Here is a 26,582-nt window from a genome sequence, read left to right as displayed (position 1 = left end):
AATTTTCAGTGCTCATAGCCTGACTTGCATGATTTTAAATCAGAAAGTTGAACAAGCATGTTAATCTAACTTTCATGTTGGTCAAAATTGTTTTAAAACCAAAAACAAAAAAATGGTCAAAATGATGAACTAGGGGCACAGTTGAGTCAGGTGTTCTGTCTTTTCCCCGTTGTCAACATACTTGCCCAAAAGGGCACTATACTTGCCAGAAAGGGCACTCTACCTGTCGGAAAAGGGCACCACTGAAGCTGACCGCAAAAGGGCAGAAAGCTCTCACATCCTCCACGCAATGAGGTATCTAGCCAAGTGCGAAGCACGAACTGGAATGGAGCATGGTATTCCACTCCCTCATCTGGACAGATCTGATCATGTCCAAACTCCCCAACAGAGCATCGTCAACCGATGTCAGCTGCAGATTTGCTACACACCCAGTTGTAGCACAGCCCCTCTGTGGGAGAAACTCACTGTTGTGAACAAGAAGAAGAATCTAGCGGAATGCTAGGGGCAAGACCCCGCAACTTTCTATTTATCCATCAACCACCCAGGGGAGGGATAAAAAATGAGAGATTGAAGAATAGAGAGATGTGCGCTGAGAGAAAAAGCGAGAAAAGGGTTTTGAGAGAAAAAATAGCCACAGGGCCGAGTGATGTGTGAATCACAAATGAGGAAAGGGTGGGAAATAATACTCGGAGAAACTGGCTCCGTGTGCACTGAGAGGTCTCTCGTCTTTGTAACACATCTATATATCGTGTCTTTTGTTTTGATTGTCTCGATTCTTGCTTTGAGTCATTCCGAGTGTGTCTCGATGTGTTTAGGTTGTTTACCTTTTTGTTTTCCGTTATTGAGTCTTTTTCGCTGTATTCAGTTGTAGGCTCAATACCCGGTCGAGAACTCATTTCTCAATTTTAAAAAAATCGTTTTGCGCTTCGAGCGCCGTGCCATTCTCCACATTTGTGCAAAACAAGAATTTGTTCTTTCTTAAAACCGCAGGGTTCAACCCAGGTCATGCAAGAACAGAAAAACAAGGACCTATTTGAAGCTATATGGGTTCCAGACTACAAAGCAAAAGAAAAGAGGAAAAATCGAAGCATCTGAGTGTGTTTCACCTTCAGCAAATTCCGTGATTGTACTCCAGATATACCTCTTCAGGCCTTGTCAGCGCTTCGAAGAATGAGTGTGCCTCTACTCCAAGCTTAAGCCTGCTTCAAGTCAGAATGGCAATTAAAGTAGCAGCAGTTGTTATCTCTTGCCAATATAAACAGGGTGTACCCTTTTCAAGCGAAGTGTGTTACAAACCCCTCCGAGAGGTAAATCGGAGGTCGTGTTTGGATTTGGTCTCGTTAAGGCTTGTATTTCCTTATTCGGCATTTTGTTTCAAACACGCTTTTGAAGTTGCACATTCATCGCATCGTTATGTACACCACTTTTCGCATTGTTATGCACACCATTCGTTGCATTGTTATGCACATCTATCTAGCATTGTTATGCTCGTTACTTGCATTTTTATGCACATCTATCTTGCATCGTCGTGCACCTCTTTACTTGCATTGTCACGCACACTTCACTTGCATTGTTATGCACCGTTACACCTGCATTGTTATGCACATTATATTTGCATTGTAATGCACCTTTTCACTTGCATTGTCACGCACTTTCCACTTGCATTATTATGCACGCTCTCTTATTCGGAAACACCGGGATACGTCCCTATGTTTCTCATTCCTTCCGAAACACCGGGATACGTCCCTATGTTTCTTCTCCTTTTCCTGAAACACTGGGATACGTCTCTACGTTTCTCCTTCCTTCCGAAACACTGGGATACGTCCCTATGTTTCTCATTCCTTTCTGAAACATCAGGATACGTCCCTATGTTTCTCCTTCCTTCCGAAACACCGGGATACGTCCCTATGTTTCTCATTGCTTGCGGAACACCGGGATACGTCCCTACGTTTCTCTCTCTCTCTCCGAAACACCGGGATACGTCCCCATGTTTCTCACTCAATTCGAACCACCAGGATACGTCCCTATGTTTCTCACTCAATTCGAAACACCGGGATACGTCCCTATGTTTCTCTCTCTTTCCGAAACACCGGGATACGTCCCTACGTTTCTCCCTCTTTGGTTAAGAGCATTTGGAATACGTTCTGGTGCTTGAACCACTCTGGAACACTGGGATACGTCCCTATGTTTCTCTTTCTTTCCGAAACTCCGGGATACGTCCCTATGTTTCTCATTCCTTCCGGAACTCCGGGATACGTCCCTATGTTTCTCTTTCCTTCCGAAACTTCGGGATACGTCCCTATGTTTCTCCTTCTTTCTGAAACTTCGGAATACGTTCCAATGCTCACTTAATTCGAAACACCGGGATACGTCCCTATGTTTCTCACTCAATTCGAAACACCGGGATACGTCCCTATGTTTCTCTCTCTTTTCAAAACAGCGGGATATGTCCTAATGTTTCTCCTTCTTTGGTTACGAGCATTTGGAATACGTTCCAATGCTTATACCTTATCGAAACACCGGGATACGTCCCTACGTTTCTCTCTCTTTCCGAAACACCGGGATACGTCCCTATGTTTCTTCCACCTTTCCGAAACACCGAGATACGTCCCTATGTTTCTTCCACTTTTTCGAAACACTGGGATACGTCCCTATGTTTCTTCCGCTCTTCCGAAACACAGGAATGCGTCCCTATATTCCTCTCTCTTTGGTTAAGAGCATTTGGAATACGTTCCAATGCTTATACCTTTCCGAAACACCAGGATACGTCCCTATGTTTCTTTGCATGATCATAAGTTATGCTCGGCTTTGTGCATTGTCTTGCATTTTGCCCTTGCCCTCGGGCGCATACCTTTATTTGTAGCTTGTATGCTTTTGTCTGAGTCTTCGACCTTGTCAAAAATGGGTCGTCTCTGGGCTTTGACACTCACTCCCGTCATTTTTATGACTTTCGAGTTCTGTCAAAGAGGGGCAACCGTAGACACCCCATTTTTGACCGTCCTCAAGACTTGGACGTCATCGTTTGAACACTCGATGATCATCCCTGTTCGTGTTCGTCTTGAGTTCTCGGAGGTTTCGGCTACGCGCCTTGCCTCAAGACCTCTCGACTTGTTTGTTTTGTGTTTAGTTTTACATCAAACACTTATTGTTTTGCTTCTGAGGGTGGGAAATAGCTTGTAGGCCGTCCCCACACCTCACCGGCCATGGCTTGAGGCCACCGGCCTTGTTTCCTTGCCACCGACCATTGGTGATGGCCGGTCGGCACTATTGATGGTCGGTCGGCATTGTGTTTGGTTGGCTGGCCACTGTTTTTGATCAATCGGCCACTTTTCCTCTCCGAGACCTTTTCTTGAGGGAGCATGACCCTTTTGAACCTTTTTTTAGCTTCTTGAGGAAGCTTGAACCTTTCAAGCTTCTCCAAGAAGCTTGACCCTTTTGACCCTTTTTAGCTTCTCCAAGAAGCTTGACCCTTTTTTAGCTTCTCAAAGAAGCTTGATCCTTTTTTTAGTTTCTCCAAGAAGCTTGAACCTTTTGACCCTTTTTAGCTTCTCCAAGAAGCTTGACCCTTTTTTTAGCTTCTCCAAGAAGCTTGATCCTCTTTTTAGCTTCTTGAAGAGGCTTGAACCTCTTGACCCCTTTGTCTAGCTTCTCCAAGAAGCTTGGCCCTTTTGCTCCAAGCTTCTAAGAGAAGCTTGGCCTTTTTGCTCAAAGCTTCTAAGAGAAGTTTTGTCCCCTTGGTTTCTCTATAAAAGGAGGTCCTCTTCTCGCCTTTAGAGGGTTAGAAAAATCTGATATATATCATATATATATCACTTCCTCTCTATATCTCCCTCTCTCTCTACATTTGTGTGGGTTAGAGGGTGCAAAAGGGTCTAGTTCTTGGCCATTTGAACTACACCTCCTAGCACAACACCTCCGTCATCAACCTAAGGAGCTTGGAGGCCATTTTCAGAGGCTAAGGGACTATTTTTTGGACCAAGAGGCTGCTGTCCCCTTTTGGCTACAAAGGTAACCCATTTTCCCTCTTTATTTCCCATTTTTGCACACACTTTTTGCCTATCTTTCTTGCTGTTTTGAGCTTTGTGTATAACATAAAAAAGTTCTATTTTTTTTGTGTTTAAGATACTTCATTAAGGTCACTTTTGTGTTTGGGGTCGTTCATCCCCTCTTAGGCCTTGTTTGGCCCCATTTTGTGCTATTTTTGGTGAGCTTCGGGACCATCTTGTTTGGGCCTCCTCACCACTGAAATCTTGAGGGATTTCAGTAGTGAAGATGGTGGTTTAAGGTCCTAAGAAGGAGAGGGCCATCCCCTCTCATTGTTGTCTTCAAAAAGTGCCATTTTAGCCTCATGTGTGAGCACCATTTTTAAGTTCATGTTGGCCATGTCTTAAGTGTTATTTGTGCTTATTTTTCCATGATATAGCACTGTTTTTACTTGGTTTAGACACACAATGCTTGCCTTGCATACTTGTCTTGTAATGCCATGATTTGCCTCAACATGTGCCTAGCATTTAGACTACCATGCTCATGTGTTTTGGCCTAGCTTTGTGAAGCTTTTATGCTTGTTTTACTATGCTAAGGGACTTTTTTTGGTCATTTGAGGCATCCATGCTTTGTTTTGTATAGCTACCAGGCAAACTCTCTTGTATGCCTTGAGCATTGACCCCTCTAGCATGCCATCCTTGCATCATTTCAGTGGTTTGGAACCACTTTTCATGTTATTTCAGTCCTTGTGACATGCCTATATGCTTGCATTTGATATTCCTTTAATGTGTTAAAAGGTTGTTGTCTTATGCTCCATGTTTGGCCCCTTTTGTATGCTTCCATGTATAGGCCATTTAGATGCCATCTAGGTGTGTCTTTGACCTTGTTTTGGCATGATTTGGGGCTGTTTTGTTTCACTTTGGTCATTTGCTTCATGTGTCACATGACCATAGTTTAAGTCCTTGGGCTTGGTTCCATGCCTTGCATGCTTGTTAGCTTAGGTTGTGTGCCTAGTACATATTGCATGTTTGCATGCTTGCCTCCATGCTCATGTTGCATACTTAGCTCACATGCTTAAGTTGCATTTGGCATGCATGCCTTGCCTCTTGAATCACCATGATAGAGGTTGGGCCTCTTATTTGTTTGTATGCATTATTCCATTGAAATTGCACAACTTGGCTCTCGGGCCAACACGCATCGAAATGCGCGATTGGTGGTCCGAGGGTCGAGGACCATCCTCCTTTGAGTCATGAACATGATAAAGAGGGTGGTGGTGCGAACAATTCTTTGAAAATGCATTGCCATGCCTTGTCTGCCCTCTGCTGCTGTCAAACAGGTTTCTGCAGGAAGTTTTGGACGGCCGGCCATATATACTGCCGACCGACCAAATATATTTGGCCGAGATCTCAATGGATGGTCGATGACCACTTCAAAATGGCCGGTGATGATCCCACTTGGTCGGTGATGCTCCCCAATATCCATAGAGCGCTCCTTGGGAGTTGTGCAATCTTCAGAAGAGCAGAGCAGGGTAAACAGAGGCAGTTTGTGCATGGCGATGGATTTTCGAGCAAACCCGAGCACGCGTGCATTGGACCCTCTTCTCGAGGCCTTTACTGCTTTCTTAGCTTAGTTAATTTGCTTAACTAGTTAAGTGGTCTGCAATATTTAATTAGCTTGTAGGTTAATTGATTTGTATTATTCTTTTGGTCCCTCCGAGCGAGGGCGAATTTGTAATAAGTGTGGGTGCGTGTGTGCATGTCTTCCAACCCCCACTTCTTTCTCCCTTTTACTTACCTGCTTTCAATGGTTAGTATTAGGGCATATTTAAATTAGCATACCTTATGCTATGCATGCGTGCATCCATACATTTGTCTTGCATGCACCGGGCTCGGCGCATCATACTAACTGCATTGTATTTCAATTCTAAGTTGAATACGTGTTAGTTGTAGCATCATCATATGCCATCTTAGAATAGCCGAGCCTATTGTAGTTACATCTTGCATGTGATGCATTAGTCATTTTAACATGAACTAGGATCATGCATATGATTACTAACTAGTTTCTGTTTTGGCTTGGAGTACTCGGTGAGCATTTATGTTTTAGCATCCTTGCATGCGTGTGAGTGTTGCCATGACAGCATGCTTACCATGAGGATAGCTGCTTATGTGATATAACTGCCTGAATGCCTGTGGATGGAGGTTGAATTACCTAAATTGGAATAATGCACTAAAACTGTGAGTTGTAAGCCCACTAGATAGTGGCAAAACCATCTTTTCTAAAGCCCACTTGAGGGTGGTAAAATCTGCATTTTAGCCTACTTGCGAGTAGCGAACCATTTTCAAAACAAACATGCAATGTTTTGTTCCAATTTAGGCGATTTGGTCTATACTTGTTTGCTGTGCGCATAACATAGTAATTCTAGGCTAATAACGAGAATAAGAACACATAATGCTTTCAAAACAAGATATCATGGTTAGTAGAGACCGATCTTTGATTGGGCGAGCGGGGGTGCTCATAGCTGACCTTCCCCAATTGTACCCAAGTTCCCGAGCCGAGGCAACTTTGGTGATGACGGACACGTGGCCTTTGGCACCGAGTCAAGGTTTCCTAAATTTCCCAAAATAAAATATTTAGGTGGCGACTCTGTATCTGGCAAAGCAGTCCATGTTTGGCACTTCTTTTCTAAAAATCTATTTTTTCTCAAAACGATTTGCTGGATTTGGACTCTTTGGTTCAGATTAAGAACCGTGACAATTCGAGAGTCCAAACTGTAGGGAGCCCAATATGAATAGAACGGGACTCATCCTCCCGGGGCGTTCGGGAACGTCTACAACTATGCCACTCCTTATCATCTCAAAACATCAAAGGAGTGGCACCATTGGGTCTAAGGCTACCAATACGCATTTTCAATGCATGATGGCCAAGGATCCAACTTGCACAAATTCAATAAATGCACAAAACAAAGACACAAGTCCATGACCTTATCATGAGAGATCAAAGGCAATGGAGACAAGGAGATTGGCTCATTTCATCATTTCAAGTATGAAATGAACCAATCTTCCTGGTGTTCAATATAACGTCCGATTGAACACAATACAATGCACACATAACATGCTTATCTTGTCATGTTTTACTTGATTCAATTCTTGTTTACACATTTTAAGTTACCAAACCATTCTTTAATTGATTTGTCCAATGTGAAAGTCCTCTAATGAGAGAGAGGTCAATCAAAAGATGACTTAAAACATGAGAGAGACCATGCCTTTGACTAGGAGGAACCCTCAAAAGAGGGTTAAAGCCATTTAAGCACAAGCCTCAATCCCAAGCTTAAACATAACTTTAAGACTAACCATCCCTCAAAACAAATAGAAAAATGAAGAAATAAGAGAGGTGGCAGAATTTCAGTGCTCAAATGGCATGAAACACAAGACTCTAACATGCAAACAACTCACGTACAACATGTTAGGGAACTTAAGCATTAAAACTAGTGAAGAGCTTTACACTAGAACCATGCAATATCAAAGTCAAATGGCCAAATCAGTCCTAGACAGACCTCAAACATGCCAAAAGAGTGGCTAAAATGAGCTAAGATGGTGGCATGAAAAGCAAGAAAGACATGCTTATGTATTGGCTCATAAACAAGGCATAAAACACAACTCTCAAAAGTAATGAAAGAGTGGAATATGTGAGAGTGTGACAAGGCTACATGTACTGAAATCATTTTTGAAATGATGCTATGACATGCCAACAACTCAAGCAAAACATGTTAAGGGCCTCAAAACACAAAGCTAGTGAAACTAGCTACACCATAGCTATATAAAGCAAGTCTCAAAGGACCAAGACCACTCAAAACAGAGTTTAAGCATGTCAAAGCAAGGCCAAAAACATGCTGAGTGGAGCCAACACATGCTAGAATAATAAGTTAAAACGTCAAGTATGTTAAGCTAGTAAGCATGATTACACCACAAGTGTGAGAAGCAAGCAAGAAGTGACTCAACCAGCCAAAAACAGAGTTATTACATGTTGAAATAAGGCCAAAAACATGCTTGAACTAGGCTATAAAAAGGTAGAAAAGCATGCTCAAATACTAGGCCATCTACACATGCAAACAAGACATGGGGATGGGGGACCACCCCCTCCTATTTTGGACCTCAAAACCAAGTTTCTACCACTGAAATTCCTTTGGAATTCAGTGGCTAAAGGGCCAAAAGAGAATTGTTTTAAAGGCTTTAAAAAGATGGCACAAAGCTTAGCAAATAAGCCACAAAAGAGAGGGGGCACCCCTAACTCCAAAAGGGCTTCAAACTACCATTTTTAATACTTAAAAATAGAGGTTTTTGTAGTTGACAACTAGGCCAAAAATTTCATGCAAGGGTGGCCAAACCAATGTACAAAAAATAAGCTTAAAAGGGGTAACTCCTCACCCTTGAAGCACATCAGCAAATCAGTAACAAAGACAATCCAAAACCAAGCTAAAACCCTCTTCTAGGACTCAAACAAGATCTCAAGCAACCTCCACACCAAGATGATCAAGTTTGATCAAGAACACCCAAGCAAAATTGTAGAGAATTCAAGCTTCAAGGTAATATATTTAGAGAGAGAGAGGGAAAAATTTGCTCACAAATTTTTGTAACCCCCCTCATGCAAGAGGAGGGCCTCTATATATAGAGGATGCAAAATCCTCTTGAAGAGATCCAGTCATCCATGTGGGTGCAGATGGTCCATCCTGCAAACAACTGGCTTAAAAATATCAGAAAAATATATGTTGAAACATTGGTGGCCGGTCGGCCATCAGTGATGGCCAGTAGTGGCTCATTGATGGCCGGCAGGCCAAAGTGCATGGCCGGCAGTCCCATTTCATGGCCGTCAGTGCACCAAGAGAAGCATCCTGAAAGAACCAAAGCATGGTCCAAAAATGGGGCAGAAAGGATACAGGGTTTGGAAAGCTCAAACCTGTGACATTCCGCCGTGAAATTCGAGTACTCGACGAGCAACCAAACTCGTCACTAGATGTACCTGCAAGAACATCTGAGGCTTGAGGACGGTCAAAAATGGGGTGTCTACACTAAGGGCCAAGATTGATGCCCAAAAGGAGGGCAGAAAACAATCCTAGCTGTCCCACAACATAGCAGGGAAAATGAGCCCTTACATCCGCCTTTACGGGATGTCGAGCGAGGAAAATCGATCAAGGGTGACTCATAGAGGACACCTCAGACCAGGGGGACGTATGTCAAAGAGCCCTGGAATATACAAGGGAAGGGCCTGTGTTTTTCCACGGTGAATGAAGAGAAGTCCAAAAGGACATATAATGACACTGGAAGTACCGCACCAAAAAGACTGAAGTCCGTTGACAGCCGAGCCCCTGGTCAAAGTAAGGAGGATTTGAGGAACTACCTCCAGAGGAAGCGGCAGAATGCCGAGGTCACATTCCCCTTCAAGCCGAGAACGCCGTTCTCATTTGAGTTGGATAGGTTTGAGGCCTTAAAAAGGTTCCATATGACGAGGTTCCAAATTTATGACGGTAAGTCCGATCCAAACTTTCATGTCAGCTTATATCTGAATTCGATGGCTTTGTACACTAGGAACGAACCATTGCTATGCAAGGTGTTTCTCTCATCTTTTGGGGAGATTACATTTGATTGGTTTCACAATTTGCCGAAAGGAACTGCAAAGAGTTGGGAAGACTTGGCCGAGATGTTTGTGGCAAGGTTTGTTACAAACAAGTTGCAGCCACTAAGGGTAGACTCCCTGATAGCTCAGAAAATTAATGAAGGTGAAAGCCTTAGGGCTTATGCCAAAAGGTACTATGAGGTGTTCAACCGAATACCGGGATGCAACTAGGAGTTGGCGGTCATGTCTTTTAAGAATGGCCTAGAGGATGATTGCACGCTTTGGAAGTCGCTGGCAGAGACTCTACCAAAGAGTATGGAGGAGCTCATGGCAAGGATTGAGAAATATGCCAGAGTGGAAGAGGATATGCCGGGATCAAAGGCGCCAAAGCAGGAGAAGAGAAATGGCTCGCCGAAGCGAGGCCAAGGTAATACTAGATTTAACAGGCAAAAATCAGGGCTGAGGGCTGCACAGGCAGTCACCACTGTGTTCCGGATCCCGGGTTATAAAGTTCTAGAAAGGATCAAGAACCAGCCGTACTATAGAGCGCCGAAGAAGATTCCTGGAGAGTTTATGGGGAGAAGCCTTAGGAAGCACTATGCTTACCACAATGAGGATGAGCACCTACCTTAGGGGTGGAGAGCCCTAAAGACGCATTTGGAAGATCTAATCAGACAGGGTCACTTGAGGGACCTAGTGGATGAGGCCAAAACGAAGGAAGAGCATGCGAGACTGCCCCAGGCACCAACAGCACCACCTCCACCACAACCACAGCAAGCAGAACCTTGGGTGATTAATGTGATCTACTCAAAGGTCAATGAGAATGATATATGAGAAGAGGCCCAGAAGGTAAAACACTTACAGCATGTGTGTTAGGTCCAACAAAAGAGGCCTGGACAAACGAGTACCAGGGATTGATGGTGTCTTTTATTGAGGCAGGCCTCGACATGGTGCATCATCTATACAACGATACTCTGGTGGTGACCCTCAAGGTGGGAGAAAACCAGCTAAGGCACATTCTGATGGACAAAGGCAGCTCTTATGACATCATGTATGTCAGATGTTACAAGGAGCTTGGCCTTCACAACGATGATTTGGAGCAGTCCAAGAGCCTAATGGTCGGGTTCAATGGAACGCCGACATGGCCTCTAGGAGCAATAAATTTGGAGGTGAAAGCGGGCAGTAGGAAAGTAAGCATAGAGTTTACAGTAATTGTCACCCCCTACCGTTATAATGTGATCTTGGGAAGGCCATGGTTGTACGTAATGAGGGCTATTCCCTCAATATTGCACCAGTTGTTGCGGTTCCCAACGGAGCATGGAATTGAAGAGGTTAGAGGGGATCAGGTGCAGGCAAAAAATTGCTCCATGGCAGCAATGAATCTGCCTGCAATGTGCGAGAGACAAAAACAGCAGAAATTGAAGACGAGGACATGGAAGTTGTAGATGATGTCGAAAAAGAACCAGCCGAGAAGAGTGAGGAAACCTTGAAGAAAATTCTGGTCCAAGAAGGGGATGACGAGCGCTTATTCCTTCTCGGCTCAGGCTTGGCCGAGGATGAGAAATGGGAGTTTGAAGCTTTCTTACGGGTCAACATAGAAGTATTTTCCTGGACGCCATACGAGATGCCAGGCATTGACCTTGAGGTCACATGCCATATGCTCAATGTAGACAGGTTGACTAAACTTGTCATCCAGCGAGCAAGGAGGCCGGCGTTGAAGCATATTGAAGCAGTTGAGGAGGAAGTGGACAAATTGCTGGAAGCCAAAGCCATTCGCGAGGTGAACTACCCTACTTAGCTGTCCAACACTGTGGTAGTGAAAAAGAAGAACGACAAGTGGAGGGTTTGTGTTGATTTCACTAGCCTGAATAAGGTTTGTCCCAAGGACAGTTTTTCATTGCCCGAGATTGATCAGTTAGCAGATGCCACTCCAGGACATGGAAGGATGAGCTTCCTGGATGCTTACAAGGGATACCACCAGATAACAATGTATCCCCCTAATGAGGAGAAGACTGCATTTATCATCCCAAAAAAGCTGTATTGCTACAAAGTGATGCCTTTTGGGGTTGAAAAATGCAGGAGAAACCTACTAGGGGTTAGTGACCAAGATGTTTAGACATCTGATTAGCAAGACAGTAAAAGTGTACATTGATGACATGGTCGTGAAGACCAAAGAACCTAGGAATCATCTGGCCGACTTGAAAACAGTTTTTGATATCTTGAGAATATATCGGCTCCGACTCAATGCTTCAAAATGCACATTTGGAGTCGAGTTTGGTAAGTTTCTGTGATACTTGGTCACCAGAAGGGGCATTGAAGCAAGCCCAGATCAAATCAAGGCCATCTTTGACTTGAAAAGCCCGACATCCACAAAACAAGTGCAGATGTTGATTGGAAGGGTTGCAACCCTAAACAGGTTTATAAGAAGAAGTTCGGATAAATGTAAACCATTTTTTAGTTTGTTAAAGAAGGCCACCGATTTTTTGTGGATGGAAGAGTGTGAAGTCGCCTTCGTCGACTTATAAAAGTACTTGACAACAGCTTCAGTTCTATCAAATCCAATGCTTGGAGAAGAATTGCTCATATACTTAGCAGTTTTAGAGTACGCAGTAAGTGCAGTGGTAATCAGAGAAGAGAATGGAGAACAAAGGGCAGTATACTATGTGAGTAAAACCTTAGCAAGTGCAGAGATCAAGTACTTACCCCTGAAAATATTGACACTAGCCCTAGTGATGGCTTTGAAAAAATTGAATCACTACTTCCAATCCCACAAGATTGTGGTACTGACTGAGCATCCTTTGAAGTCCCTATTGTAGCAAGGAGATTTGATAGGCAGGGTAGCCAAATGGGCGGTAGTGTTGGGCTAATATGACTTGGAGTTTAGGGCCAGAATAGCAATCAAAGGTCAAGTTCTGGCCGACTTCGTGGCCGAGTTCACCCCTAGCGCCATCCCGCATCAGACACCATTGAGCTTCAAGTTGGGATGTCCAAGAGAGCAGGAAGAAACCTAACTGGGGCTCAAGAACCCCACTCAAGCAAAATAGAAGAAAGAAGAGAAACCAAAGCCCTGCGACATCTATATTGGCGACTTCTTCTACTTGTTTGTTAATGAAAGTTCAAACTGTCAAGGGGCAAGGGCAGGAGTAGTGTTAGTATTTCTAGATGGATGAATGTTAAAGCAATCTATTCGTTTGGGGTTCAAGGCCTCAAACAATGAAGCAGAGTATGAGGCATTGATCGCAGAGTTGAAGTTAGAAACAGTAGTTGAAGCCGATGAGGTGATAATCTTCTGTGACTCCCAACTTATTATGAATCAGGCAACAGACGAGTATGCAGCCCGAGATGAAAGAATGATAGCCTATGTCAAAGAAGTTGTTAGACTGCTAGGCTTGTTCCAGGATTACTGGCTATAGCAGGTTAGCCGAGATGATAACAACCATGTCGATGCCTTGGCTAACCTGGCTAGTGCAATGAAATCGGGCGAGGCAAAGACCATAATGGTTGATTATTTATCAGGCCCAAGTGTGGAGCCCCAGATCACAGAGTGCGAAGCAATGTGTGTGGATATGGGACCAAGCTAGATGGATGCAATAGTAATGTTCCTCAGGGATGGAAAGCTACCGGACGATCGAAAAGAAGCACACAAGACCAGAATGAAGTCGACCAGGTTCAGTCTAATAGCAGATGGCCATCTCTACAGGAGATCCTTCACTGGACCCCTATTGAGATGTGTACATCCCTCCCAGGTTGACGACTTTCTGTATGAGATTCATGAAGGAGTCTGTGAAAGCCATGCTGGGGGCAAATCACTTGCTCATAGGGCCATCACTCAGGGGTACTGGTGGCCCTACATGCAGAAGGATGCCGAAGCCTACGTTAGAAAGTGCAAGAAGTGTCAAAGGTTTACACCTTTGATACACCAACCAGCAGCAGATTTGAACCCAGTATCCAACCCTTGGCAATTTTCCTAGTGGGGCATGGATCATGTTGGACAACTTCCCCAAGCAACTAGGCAAAGGAAGTTTCTGTTGGTAGCAACCGACTACTTCATGAAGTGGGTAGAAGCTGAACCCCTTGCGAAGATTCGAGATATTGATGTGAAGAACTTCATATGGAAGAACATCATCACCAAGTTTGGAATCCCAAGGGCAATAATAGCAGATAATGGTACACAGTTTGACAGTAAGCTAATTAAAAGCTTCTGTGCAAAGTACAAAATCAAGAACTACTACTCCACTCCAAGTTTACCTTAGAGCAATGGTCAGGCAGAAGCATCCAATAAAACTATCTTGGATGGGATCAAGAAGAGGCTGGAAGCAACAAAGAGGAAATGGGTGGAAGAGTTGCCTAATGTGCTTTGGGCATGTCGGACTACACCGAGAAAATCCACTAGGGAGTCTCCTTTTGTCATGGCTTATGGCACCGAAATAGTTATCCCACTGGAAGTTGGCATCCCTGGGATCAAAACCCAGGGAGTAGAGAATGGGACTAATGAGGCATTCATGGCCTGAGATCTAGACCTGCAGGAGGAAAGAAGAGAGAGAGTAGCAATTCGACTGGAGGCATACTAGTAACAAACGTGCTAGGGCTTATAACAAAAGGTCAACCCAAGGGAGTTCAAGATTGGAGATCTCGTCTTGAGAAAATTCGTCGGCAACAAGACGGATCCTAGGGAGGGGAAACTAGGCCCAAACTGGAAGGGGCCTTATAGAACCATCTCGGTTACCTACAATGGGGCATATCGGCTTGAAGACACTGATGGCAAAGAGTTGCCAAAACCCTAGAACACTTGCAACTTGAAGTTTTTTTTATCATTAGCTTCTTCTTTTTTTTTTCTTTTTTTTTTTTTTGGGTCTTTCAAAGCTTATGTCATAATTTCATTAGCCGAAGTAATAATAAAATTCTAGTTTGATTTTTTGAAACTTGTATGATAGGATTGACCAGTCCTATGACGATGTTTCTGAATGAAACATGACGAATAACTTAGACTTATTCTATGGCAGAGTTGAATTATACTTGCATATAATAGAGTTGAACAAAGTTGGCGATGTTTCTGAATGAAACATGATGAATAACTTAGACTTATTGTCTGACATAGTTGAATTATACTTGCATATAATAGAGTTGAACTAAGTTGAATTAACCTAGACTTGCCATGTCGACAGAGTTAAACTCGAAATGAAACTAAGTTCGTTTCAGTTAGGTTAACAGAGAAACCAAGGTTGAACACCTCAGTTAGTCTTTGTTTGAATTTGACTTCGGCAAAAGACCATAATCGCATAATGTGAACTTAAACGAAACTTAGGTTCACATTAGGGGGTGGGGAGTAGGGACTTGAGAGCTTGGAACTTGTTGAAATTTTTAGAAAATTTACAAGATATAATGGGCCTGACACTTGTTGAAATTTTTAGAAAAATTTACAAGTTGAAGATTGGCCGAGGTAATAATGAAATATGTATCCAAGCTAAATCTTACCTGAGATGACCAATCAGGTTGTCAAGCTTGGAAAGGTGGGAATGGTGAAGTCTTGATAGAAGATAGCAAGTGGAAGTAAAGAAGCAATACTTGACTGAATAAATTTTAAGAAACAACATTTGTAAAAATATTTTGAAATATTTTTAAGTGTTAGCCAAGGTATTACAATTGTTGGCCGAGACAAACAGTTAAGGTTTATATCTGAGGTGTTCTAAACCCAGAGTGATTATAAAGTTAAGGTATACTTTGAGGAATTGTATATTATTCTAAGTATGGAAACATACAAAGTTGTAAAGGCAGGTAAAGCATACATTCAATACTTAGAAGAAAAGAGAAGACTTGCATTGAAAAAGAGACAACTTGTTCAAGTACATAAACAGGCACATCGGCCCCGACAAAACAGATACTGTTCAAAATAGAGAAGAAAATAAAATTACAAAAAAAAGTACAAATAAGGAAAAGATTCTAAGTAGACTGTTCTACATCGGCGATTGGCTGTGTCTCAGCCTCAACAGACAGTTGGGAAAGCTTCTCGGCAATCTTCTCAACCTCGATCTCGGCATTGATCTCGAGAAGAGTCAAGTCGAGGCTCTTCTCGATGGCTTGTACCTCGGCTTCGGACATGGTCTTCTTAGGAGAGGCAGTCTTGAAAGCCTCATCCTCCTCATCTAAGTCAAGTCAAGGACTTGCTCATTTAGATTGTGGGACTTGGCCCTAGCAGCAGCCTCTTCTTTATCCTTAGCCTCTTCTTTGGTGTTCTCCTCCTCGACATCATCATCGAATTCCTTCAGAGTCGGAGGGAAAGGCATTTGGAGCTGGTTAATATCCCAAAGTGGGGAGTCCATTGGGATAGACATCTTGTTGAGTGCCACCATTTAGCTAAGGTAATAACCTCGGTTGCAAGCCAGGTTGACTTGCTCTTTGTACTGGTCACGGACAGCGGCTTGGCGTTCTTCGAAAGCCTTCTCATCGGCCGCCTTGACCTCGACATCCTTTGAGTCAAGGGCCTCTTGGAGCTTGGCCTCTAACTCAGCTTCCTTGGCCTTGGCAGCCTCAAGATCGGCATTGGCAGCTTCGGTGTTAGCCTCAGTAGTTTTTGTTTTTTCCCCGGCTTGATTCTGAGCAGCCCTGGAAGCCTTGCCTTCATCCAACAAAGTTCCATTGTTGGGTTTGGCATGATTGAGTGAGGAGAGGAGGTTGGCAGCTTCTTGAGTTTTCCTTGCTAACTCCTTCCTTATCATCTCTATCTTGATCGTGTATGAATGCGCATGCTAGATGGCTTGCAAGGATTGAAAAAGATTAGTGAAATTTGACTAAGTATTGAAAAAATTTAAAAGGCTAAATAAGGAGACTTACCAAGACAGAGTGCTGCATCATTAGGCCAAAGTTCTCGTACTCGTGGAGGTTGGCTATATGATTCATATCTTCTGGTAGGAGCACGACCGTTGACAAGGCAGTGCCAACCTCGACATCCTGGATCGCGTTGTCACCGGCTGTCAAAGGTTTGTCCCCTACCATGACTTCGGGCGCCTAAATCATGTTACGAGGAAAACTGCTGCTACCTTCAGGGTGGTCGGACCTCAGCTTCTTTGCCGGTGGGGCATCGGGCGTTGAGGCCTCAACTGGCCTCTTGTTGGTAACAGGTGTATTCTTTTCAATCTCAGCTAGTTTGGAGATCAATATAGTGTCCTCAGAATCAACCCGAGTCACTGTAGACTTGGCCTTAGCCCTCTTGACTATCTTAAGCTTTGGTTTGGATTGAGAGGGAGAAGAAGAGGACTGCATAATCACTACCCTAAGAATATCAGCTAGAAGATCCTCAACGACGGCTGGTTTACGGCCCATTTCGTTGGTGGTGGCAGCAACGGTTACTCTAGTCCCAAAGTGTATTACTGGAAGGGGGATTGGCTGGATCGTAAGCCGACACCTTAGAATCGCGGCATTTTCGGCTATGAGTTCCGCCGACTGGAGTGTTTGCTGGGGCACGACGTCAACGTCGGCGTCGGGGTTGGGATATCGGGGTAAGTTCGGGGGCAGAGGTTGATGGCAACTCAACTGGATCTGCAATAGAAGCCTGATCAGCTCTTAGTGAAGAAGTGACTAGAGGGATTGAGGTAGACGGTGGAGTTTGACTTCTCTGAGGGACATCGGACAAAGATGACGTGTATGTTAGTATGTAATTCAATAGAAGAGGGGCCTTGTGTCTCTGCATAGGGAGATCTAAGAGCTTCTTTAGATCTTGGCTGGGGATGTATGATTGCCGAAATCCCTTGGCTGGCTGAGGAAGAACTGCAGAAAGCAAGGAGCAAACATTAGTAGAGATGAATGAGTTGGCAAGCCTTAACCAAAATGGAATTATAGTAGGATGACCAAATCTTACCATCACCCTCTTTAAAAACTGTTCGGTGCTGAGGATAGAGATAAAGATCATCATCAGGTGCCAACTCTCAGTTGCCCGAGACGATGAAGTAATCATCTCCAGCACCCTTGTTGGAGTTTGGGAGGTCGGCTATTAGTTTGTAGGTGGTGGATCTGGGCTTAAGGTAGTATATGTAGCCTTTTTCAAACTTAAGGCCACACATGGTATAGCAGAATTGGATGTCGGCTAATGTGATCCTAGCCTTTTCTCGGTGTGCTAGTTTGATTATGCCACTGATAATCCAATATGAGTTTATGGCAAGTTGCATGGGGTTGAGTTTGTAATAGTGAAGGATTTCTCAAAAGAGAGTGTTTAGGGGAAACTGAAGTCCGCATTCAATGAATGCAATAACAGGGAAGGGCATGGAGTGTCCATCAGGCATGATAAAGTCCTCCTCCCCAGCTAACCTTAAATGGACGTCGGCAGAGATAGAGAACTCCTGCCTAAAATGCTCTAGTTTTTCTAGGGTGTCTACCCTCTACCTAAACATACCCATTATCTCGGCAAGAAGGGGTTGGACAACAGAATGATTGATATAGGCTTGAAGACCTCGGCTAAAACCTAAATAGGCATTGGTGTCAGGGTTTTTGAAGATCTAAGGGGAGTTCATTTTGATTTTCCTAAAGAACAAGGTTCTAAATCAAATCCCAAACCTAAGTCTATGCAGAAATAAGAATCAAGAGCAAGAATCTGAAAAATAGACAAAACAAATAGAAATGAAACGAACATTAGAGCCAAGAAGGAATCAAAGACAAGAAAATTTAGAAACCAAGATTAAAGCAGAAAATAGATATGCACACCTAAAACTTCAAATCACTGAGTGAGTGTGTGAAAAACAGTGTGCAAATATCTTAAGAAAAACATGATTGGCATTCTTTGGAGCACTACACAGATTCAAGATTCAAGAAATAGAAATGATGACCAGAACATGAAGATGGAAACAGAATACAACGAGTGTAGATACAAGGCAACAATAGGCAATATGGACAAACAGCAGATTCGAAATAAATTAAAAGAATAGAAAGGACTGAAATTAAGAGGAAAGAAATTATGAACTCACTGACTGGAGCCGAAGACAAGGACACCAATTTGAGATACGCTGGAATCAAACGGTGACGGCGAGTGGAGTATGACAGTAGCTGCTTCACCAGAAATGGTAAACGGAGTTGTTGCAGAAAAGCACAACAATGGAGAGTTTTCTGGGAGCGTAGAGAGAGAAAATTTTAAGCAAGAGAGGGAAATCGTAATTGCAAAGTTGAAAGGATGGAGAGAGAGAGAGAGAGAGAGGAGTTTTGTTAGAAACTCAAAAAGGTGGCAAACCATAATGAAATGCCTTGGACGACGTGCTTGTCAAGCGACGTGCGCAGAAGCAACGCGACTTGATAGTGTGTGTCAGGTAGGAACTAATAAGGAAAGGATGCACGGAGGAAAGAGTTGAAGGGACTGTGCGTGACAGCTCATGCACAAATTAGAACTCTTGAGATTCTTAAATTAATGAAGCTAGGACCTCGGCTAGAGGAGTGATCTTGGCTGAGATATTTGAAAGCTGAGTTCTTGGTTCTTGATCATTGGGACAGTGGACTGTAGAAGTCTTGGCTATATGGAGCTGACAAGCAATAATATTGGTCATGAAGAAGAAAGGGTATCGTAACCAACATGCTATATGAACAAATGGTGTAGATTCCATCACCTCAGGTTACTGAGGTAATAGAACCTAGGAGGCAATTGTGGGGGAGTATTTTATGAATAACGGCACGTGGCTAGGGTGACACCGAGGTGTTAGCTGAGGTGCTACCTGGCCCGGACATGTTGCCAAGATGATCTCGGCAAGGCTGAGGTAATCTGCGGAGATGCCAGAATCCGAGATAAGCGGATAAGGGGGAAGGAATCCTAGACAAAAGAGGGCTCTAGTCTAGATAAGGATAAGCTCTTAGGGAGTTTATCCCTTTCTAGCTAAGAGTCCCGGATGAGGATTGAGCTTGTGTTCATTGAAGTGAGGCTTCTACAAGGATCAGGTCATTGCTTGATATAAAAGTAGGGCACCCCCGTGGGTCTCATGTATGTGTGATGTACTGTGAGCAGTAAGTGTTTTCTTGTGAGTTGATCACAATTTGCTATCTTTGAGAGATATTTGATTGCTGACTTGAGCGTCGGAGTGCCATCAGGTAAACAAATCACCCCAAATTCTTATCTTTCTGTGATAGGTTGTTCAGGCTTAATCTATTTTGCCGGTGCTCTCCAGTTGAGTTCCCCCTTTGGTTGTGTGGTCAAAAATCAACACCTACAATTAGTTACCATTTTACCCCATTTTTGTATGTGAATTTGTAAAAGAATTCCATTTCAAGACTTCAAGTCTTATTATAACCGACTCTATATAAGTCATGCCCAATTTGTAAATTGCATAGGTAAATTATACTCATCTTTCTTAATATTTAAAATAGTTGGCTATTGCTGCTCACTACAACAAATGACACTTTTGGCAACTAAATTATTTAGTTGCTAACTTAGTCGTTTAAATAATTGTCGGGAAAAGTGAATGGTGACTAAATTTTTTTTAGTTGCCGTTTTAGTTGCCGAAAGTCAGCAATTTGCTTCTAAACTTTTAGTTGCCAAAAGTTTACAAATAACATATGATTTTAGCTTTTAGTGACTAAAAGTTTTAGTCATGGATAAGTTTTGTCGCAATAGTATTACATTTAAGGACCAAAGCATTTAGTCGCCAAAAAAATTATTTTTCATCTTATTTTTTTAGCTACTCACTATTTTTATTTTTGGCTACTAAATTTTTAGTCTCCAAAAATAATTATTTTTCATTTCTTTTTTTTAGCTACTAACTATTTAGTCGCCTAAAGTCTCATTTATTTTTCACTACTAGGTGTTTAGTTGCCAATTTTTTTTATCTTAGTTTTTTAGTTACTAACTATTTAGTCGTCTAAAGTCTCATTTATTTTTGGCTACTAAATGTTTAGTCGTCAAAAAATCTTTACTTTCTTTCTAGCTACAAAATATATAGTTGCTAAAAACCTTGATATCCTTTTTGGCTACCAATTGGTTAGTCGCCAATAACTTCACTTCTTTTATTTTTTACTACTAAACATTTAGTCGCCAAAAACTTTATTTAGTATCTTTTTAATTATTAATTTATCCACAATCTGTATTTATTTTGTGCAACCTGTACACTATATATAAACAAAACAATACACATACCTATTATATTATCAACCATTCCAGAACCTATATCCATTTCCCTTTCAAACATCTGAAAATGTTAATTTTTAATGTCAAATTCCATACAAACCAAGTATAATCCAATCTAAAATAATAATTCCATACAAAATAGAGAATCATACAAAAACCATGTCCTACGTTTACAAAAAAGAAATATCCCTAGTAACTTGAACCATGCCAAAAGATAATTTATACCACGCCAATAGTAATCTGTTCCATGCCAAAAGTAATCCATATCACATAGTAATCTATACGACTAATAGTAATCTACACAAAAATAGAGGACGGCAAGATAGCGGATTATGCATAAAGAATCTCCTCCGTAGACAGAAAAGGAATATCCACAATTCCATGCCAAAGATCATCTGTAAAAATAATTGCACCCATTAGTATTGATTGAATAACATTGGCATTTCAAATTAAAAAAGAAATTTATATAAAACTCGAATGTATATAATCTTTACAAAATTGTATAATTATAATCTTAATCATATGTTGCATGACAGGAGATGTTTGATCATTAATTTTTAATTTGATGTTTCACAAATTCTTAACCGTATGATACTTTTTTGACATAATCACCATAGTTACAACACATTGAGGGCAGTGATAACAACACTCACATGGTGTGTAACATCCTCGGAAATTCTTGAAAATGGGTGAAACAACAAAGCCAATTTCTTTCCAGAGGATAGAGTTCTCGTGGGCAGCTTTAGAGTCTGAGGTTCCGTTTATTCTTTGTGTTTTTGTAAAGTCTCTCAGCAAACATGACATAAAATCTGATGGGGTAACACCTCCCTTATATGTGATTTAACAGAGGTCAATAAAGTAAAAAGGTCAATAAATTTTAGTCGCAATGAATGGAAATTCTCCATTACATATATGAAATTGAGAGGATCAAAGTCCCCTTAGATGTGATTTTTTGAAAAACCTTCATGCCCCACATACATAAAAAATGTTTTCAAAGAAATTCTATAGGGACTGTTCATAGCAACAATATTTTCTAATTATTGACTTCAAAGCAAAACAACTATTCTTTGGAATCAAAACATATAGCAAGATGTTTTTTTAAACATAAAACACAGTTATATAGCCTATATATATGTAGACAAACAAACAATGAAACAAACAATTTCAGAAGTAATCAAAGTTTGAAAAAAAGATGGCTATGCAAAAATTTACTACTTGCACATATGATACTTTTTTGACAAAATCACCATAGTTACAACACATTGAGGGACCCAAAAACAAATCAAAGTCGTGGGTAGCTTGACTTTTCCGCGCCCCCTTTCGGAAGTTTGAAATAAGCCCTATAGTTCGGACTCCCGCGGTTCCAAATCGAATCTCACAAGTGCAATGTGAAATTGATAAATACCAAAGAGTCCAAATCTGACAAATCTTTTGGAAAATCGATTTTGAATCAAATTGCCAAAATCGGACTGCTTTGCCATAAATAGAGTCGCCACCTAAATATTTTTTGTTTTTGAAAAATTTAGGAAACCCATGACTCGTGCCAAAGGCCACGTGTCCGTCATCACCAAGATTGTCTCGCCTCGGGAACTTAGGTATGAGAGGGGAAGGTCATGAATACATGCACCCCCGCTCGCCCGATCAAAGATTGGCCTCTACTAATCATGATATGAATGTTATGTATATTATATGCTCTTGTTCTGGTTTATTAGGTTAGCATTAGTATGTGATGCGCACGCATAAAAGTATAGACTAACTTGCAAGAATTGGAGCATCTCGAGTTTATGTTTGTTTTGCAAAATTGTTTCGAAATATGTACTACTTGAAAAAGTGATCGCATATGAACATTGCTCAAATTATTTCAATTCAAGTAATAAGCCTTCATCCACATGCATACAAGCAATTTATCATTTAAGCATTTAGCCTCATGGCCAGCATGCTAGACATGGCAACATCGACAATCATGCAATTATGCTAAATCGAATAAAGACTCACCTAGTACTCCAAGCCAAAATAAACATGAGTTAGAAAAATGCATGATTCCTAACTATGCAATATGACTAATGCAACACATGTGATATGTAATTACTAGGCTCGGCTACTAATTTGGCATATAAAGCAATTTAAATGGCATGTGGTCTAAGCACGTATTCAAAGAAGTATTGAACTAACAATGCAGCTAGAATGATTAACTGAGCCCCGGTGCATGCAATACAAATGGATGCAAACATGGAGTATGCTAAACAAAACGTGATGTCCCTAAACTAATCATTGTAAGCTAGTAAATAAAAGGGAGAAAGACGTGGGGTTGGAAGACATAAACATTATTACATTGCGCTCTCATGAAGGAGAGTCCGAATGAATAAACTAAGCTAACTAACTAACTAATTAGAGCTAAAGCTAATTAAGCTAACTATTACAAACCGAAATGAATAACTAGCTAAATTACTTAACAAATTATTACAATACTTGAATTAACTAACTATTCTAGTTGAATAATTTAGTACAATTAACTAACTAATTAAATAATTACAACAAAAGTGCAATTAAAAGAAGTAATTAAACTAAACAACGAACTACTACGCCTCGAGAAACGAAAGATGTTCATGTGCATGCTCGGTTTCCTTTCAAAAAGCCACTGTTTTGCTTCTAAATGCCTCTGTTTGCACAGTTGAACACCAACACTGTTGTCCACTTCTAGAACAGCTCTGCTTGGCCTCAGAAACACACTGTTCAATTTTTCATCAATGGTTGGCCGGCCAGTGATGAAGGTTGCTGACTACTCGGCCGACCATCTGTCGGCCACCTCTCGGCCACTAATGTACAGGTTCATTTTGCTGCAACAGAGGACAAATAGAGCATATATAGGGTATTTCAAGGGTTTGTTTGCACAACTCACCCCTCCTTTTCATGAGCAATCAAAGGAGTAGTAAGTTCGGTTCACAAACCATCAATGGATGCAATTTCATTGCATGATGGTTTGTGAAACCAAGTGTGCAAGTTCAATAAATGCAAAACATGACACAAACCTCATCACTTTCATGAATGATCAAGGGAAATGGTGACCTTGGAACCTTGAATCATTTCATCACTAATGAGTATGAAATGGTTCAAGTTTCCATGTGTTTAATTAACGTTCGATTGAACACAACCAATTATTCCATTTTTTAGCCTCAATTTTAGTTACTCAATTTTAAATTACCAACCATTCTTTAATCCATTAAGTTCAATGGTGAGTTTAAGTCCTCTAAATGGAAGAAGGGCTCAAACTAAAAGTTGTTTTAGGCATGAAAAAAACATCATGCCGTTGGTAAAGAACCCCCTAAGGGATTAAACTATTAAGCATGACATCTCAATCTCATGCTTTAAATAAACAAGTTGTTTGAACCACTTTCAAAGAAAAATTAAAAGACAAGAAATGAGAGAGGTTGCAAAGATGATGAAGTGTTGAAAATGATTGAGAAAATCATAAATAAATGTTATCAACTCAAACAAGATGGTGTCTAAGGCCTAGAACACCAAACTCATGAGGACTATTACATTATAAGCATGCAAAACAAAGCTCAAATGCAACCAACAACCCAAAATAGTGCTAAAACAGTCTAAAATAAGTCCTAAAACATGTTGGACTTGAGCTAAAAATAGGTAGATTAACATGTTAAAACATGGCACCAACTAGGCTAGTAAGCAAGACACAAGGATGGGAGGCTAACCCCTCCCAAATTTGGACTTCAAAACATGATTTTGGCAACTAAAAATGCTCTGAAAATTAGTGTTTAAAAGTTTGGAAAAAGATATTTAAAGGGTGGGAAACACAAGGGTTAAGGCCTCCAAAACAAGGTACAAAGAAGGGTGAACCACCCCCTAACCTTTAACGGCCTTAAACCCAAGCTTTAGCCCAAAGAACATAGAGTTTTGACAGCCCAAAACAATGGAAAAATAGTAGAGAAGCAAGCAAATAGGTAAAGCCTTATACCTCTTGAAGAGAAGAAGCAATTCCAAGCAACAAAACCAAGTAAACACACCCTCTTGAGCTCAAACCAAGCTTAGAAGTACCTCAGCTCAAAGATGGTGAGATTTAGTTAAGGATGTATAGGCAAAGGTTGAAGATTTGTAGCCAAAAGTGTAGAGATTTGGTAGAGAGAGAGGAAAATTTTTGATCTCAAAATTTTCTAACCTTAAAACATGAGAGAGGGGCCTTATATATATAAAAAATATGAAATTCCCTCAAGGAGATCCAGCCCTGCACGTGGGGATAGATGCATGCATTTGTGCAAACAGCTGGCACAACTGGCATAAAATATCTGCAAAATACACTGGGGGTCTGCAAGCCACATCAGTGGCCAGTAGACAAAAAATGATGGCCGGTAGCCCAAAAGGGGTGGCCGGCAGGCCATTCGAGGCTGCAGGCTGGAAAAGCTAGGCTTGCTCCAAAACTGGGACAACAAAGGTACATGGTTTGAAAGGTTCAAAGTTGTGGCATTTCGTTGAGGACTTCGAGCACTTGGCGAGCTTATAAACTCATCATCGGGTGTGCATGCGATGGCATCCAAGTCGTAAGGGCCGTAAAAAATGGGGTGTCTGCAATTGCCCCTCTTTGATAGAATTCGGAGTCATGAAATGATGTGAGTGAATGTCAAAGCCCAAGATGACCCATTTTGAAAAGGCCGTAAGACTTGGAAAAACAATCAAGACAGAAAGAAATGGTTGCGCCCGCAGGCGGCCTACATATCTCTTCGCAAGGAATCAAACCAGTGTAGTTCTGGGGCAAAATACAAATGATATGTGTAGCTCGACTTTTTCGCACCCCCTTTCGGAGGGTTTGAAAGAAAGCCCTATAGTTCGGACTCCCGCAGTTCTGAATCTAATCTCACAAGTGCAATGTGAAATTGATAAACACCAATGAGTCCAAATCCAACAAATCATTTTGGAAAATTGATTTTGAATCAAAAAGTGCCAAAATTGGACTGCTTTGCCAGATACAAAGTCGCCATCTAAATGTTTTATTTTGGGAAAATTTAGGAAACCCATGACTCGTGCCAAAGGCCACGTGTTCGTCATCACCAAAGTTGTCTCAGCTCGGGAAGTTAGGTACGAGAGGGGAAGGTCATGAATTGAGCACCCCCGATCGCCCGGTCAAAGATCGACCTCTACTAATCATGATATGATTTTTATAAACATTACGTGTTCTTGTTCCGGTTATTAAGCTAGCTTTACTACGTGATGTGCACAATCAAGTATAGACTAGTTTGCTCAATTTGGAAATATTAAGGTGTCGTTTGGTAACAATTACGTTTTCAGTTTTCTGTTTATATTTACAAAAATTCAAAAAACTCAAATAAAAACTTGTTTGGTAAAATTTTTGATTTATAAATCAGTGGTCTCAGTTTATAAATTTGGCGAAAAAATGAAAACACAAAAAATGTGTTTCCGTTTTGAGTTTTGAGTTTTTCTTTTTTTTACCACCCAACACTAGCCACCACCCACCACCATTTTCCACCACCGTCTTCCGCCACCCCCCACCCACACCCCACCCCCCCACCAGCCACCCACCACCACCACCACCACCTGCCACCACCCACTCGCCACCACCACCCACCCCTCGCCGCCACCACCACCACCACCCGCCACCTACTTGCCACCACCACTCACCAGCCACCTGCTACCACCAGCCACCCACTACCACCAGCCACCTACCAGCCACCCGCCACCACCACCCACCACCACCACCACCACCCACTCGCTACCATCTACCACCCGCCACCGTCACCCACCCACCCACCACCACTCGCCACCTACTTGCCACCACCCACCACCACCGGCCATCTGCCACCCACCACCACCACTACCACCACCCACCACCACCCGCCATCTGCCACCCACTTGCCACTGCCAC

Source organism: Camellia sinensis, chromosome 9 (genome assembly GCF_055761805.1).
Source record: "Camellia sinensis isolate YWXY chromosome 9, ASM5576180v1, whole genome shotgun sequence".
Taxonomy (NCBI): Eukaryota; Viridiplantae; Streptophyta; class Magnoliopsida; order Ericales; family Theaceae; genus Camellia; species Camellia sinensis.
The sequence above is the reverse complement of the archived record's forward strand: the minus strand, read 5'-3'. Positions refer to the sequence as shown.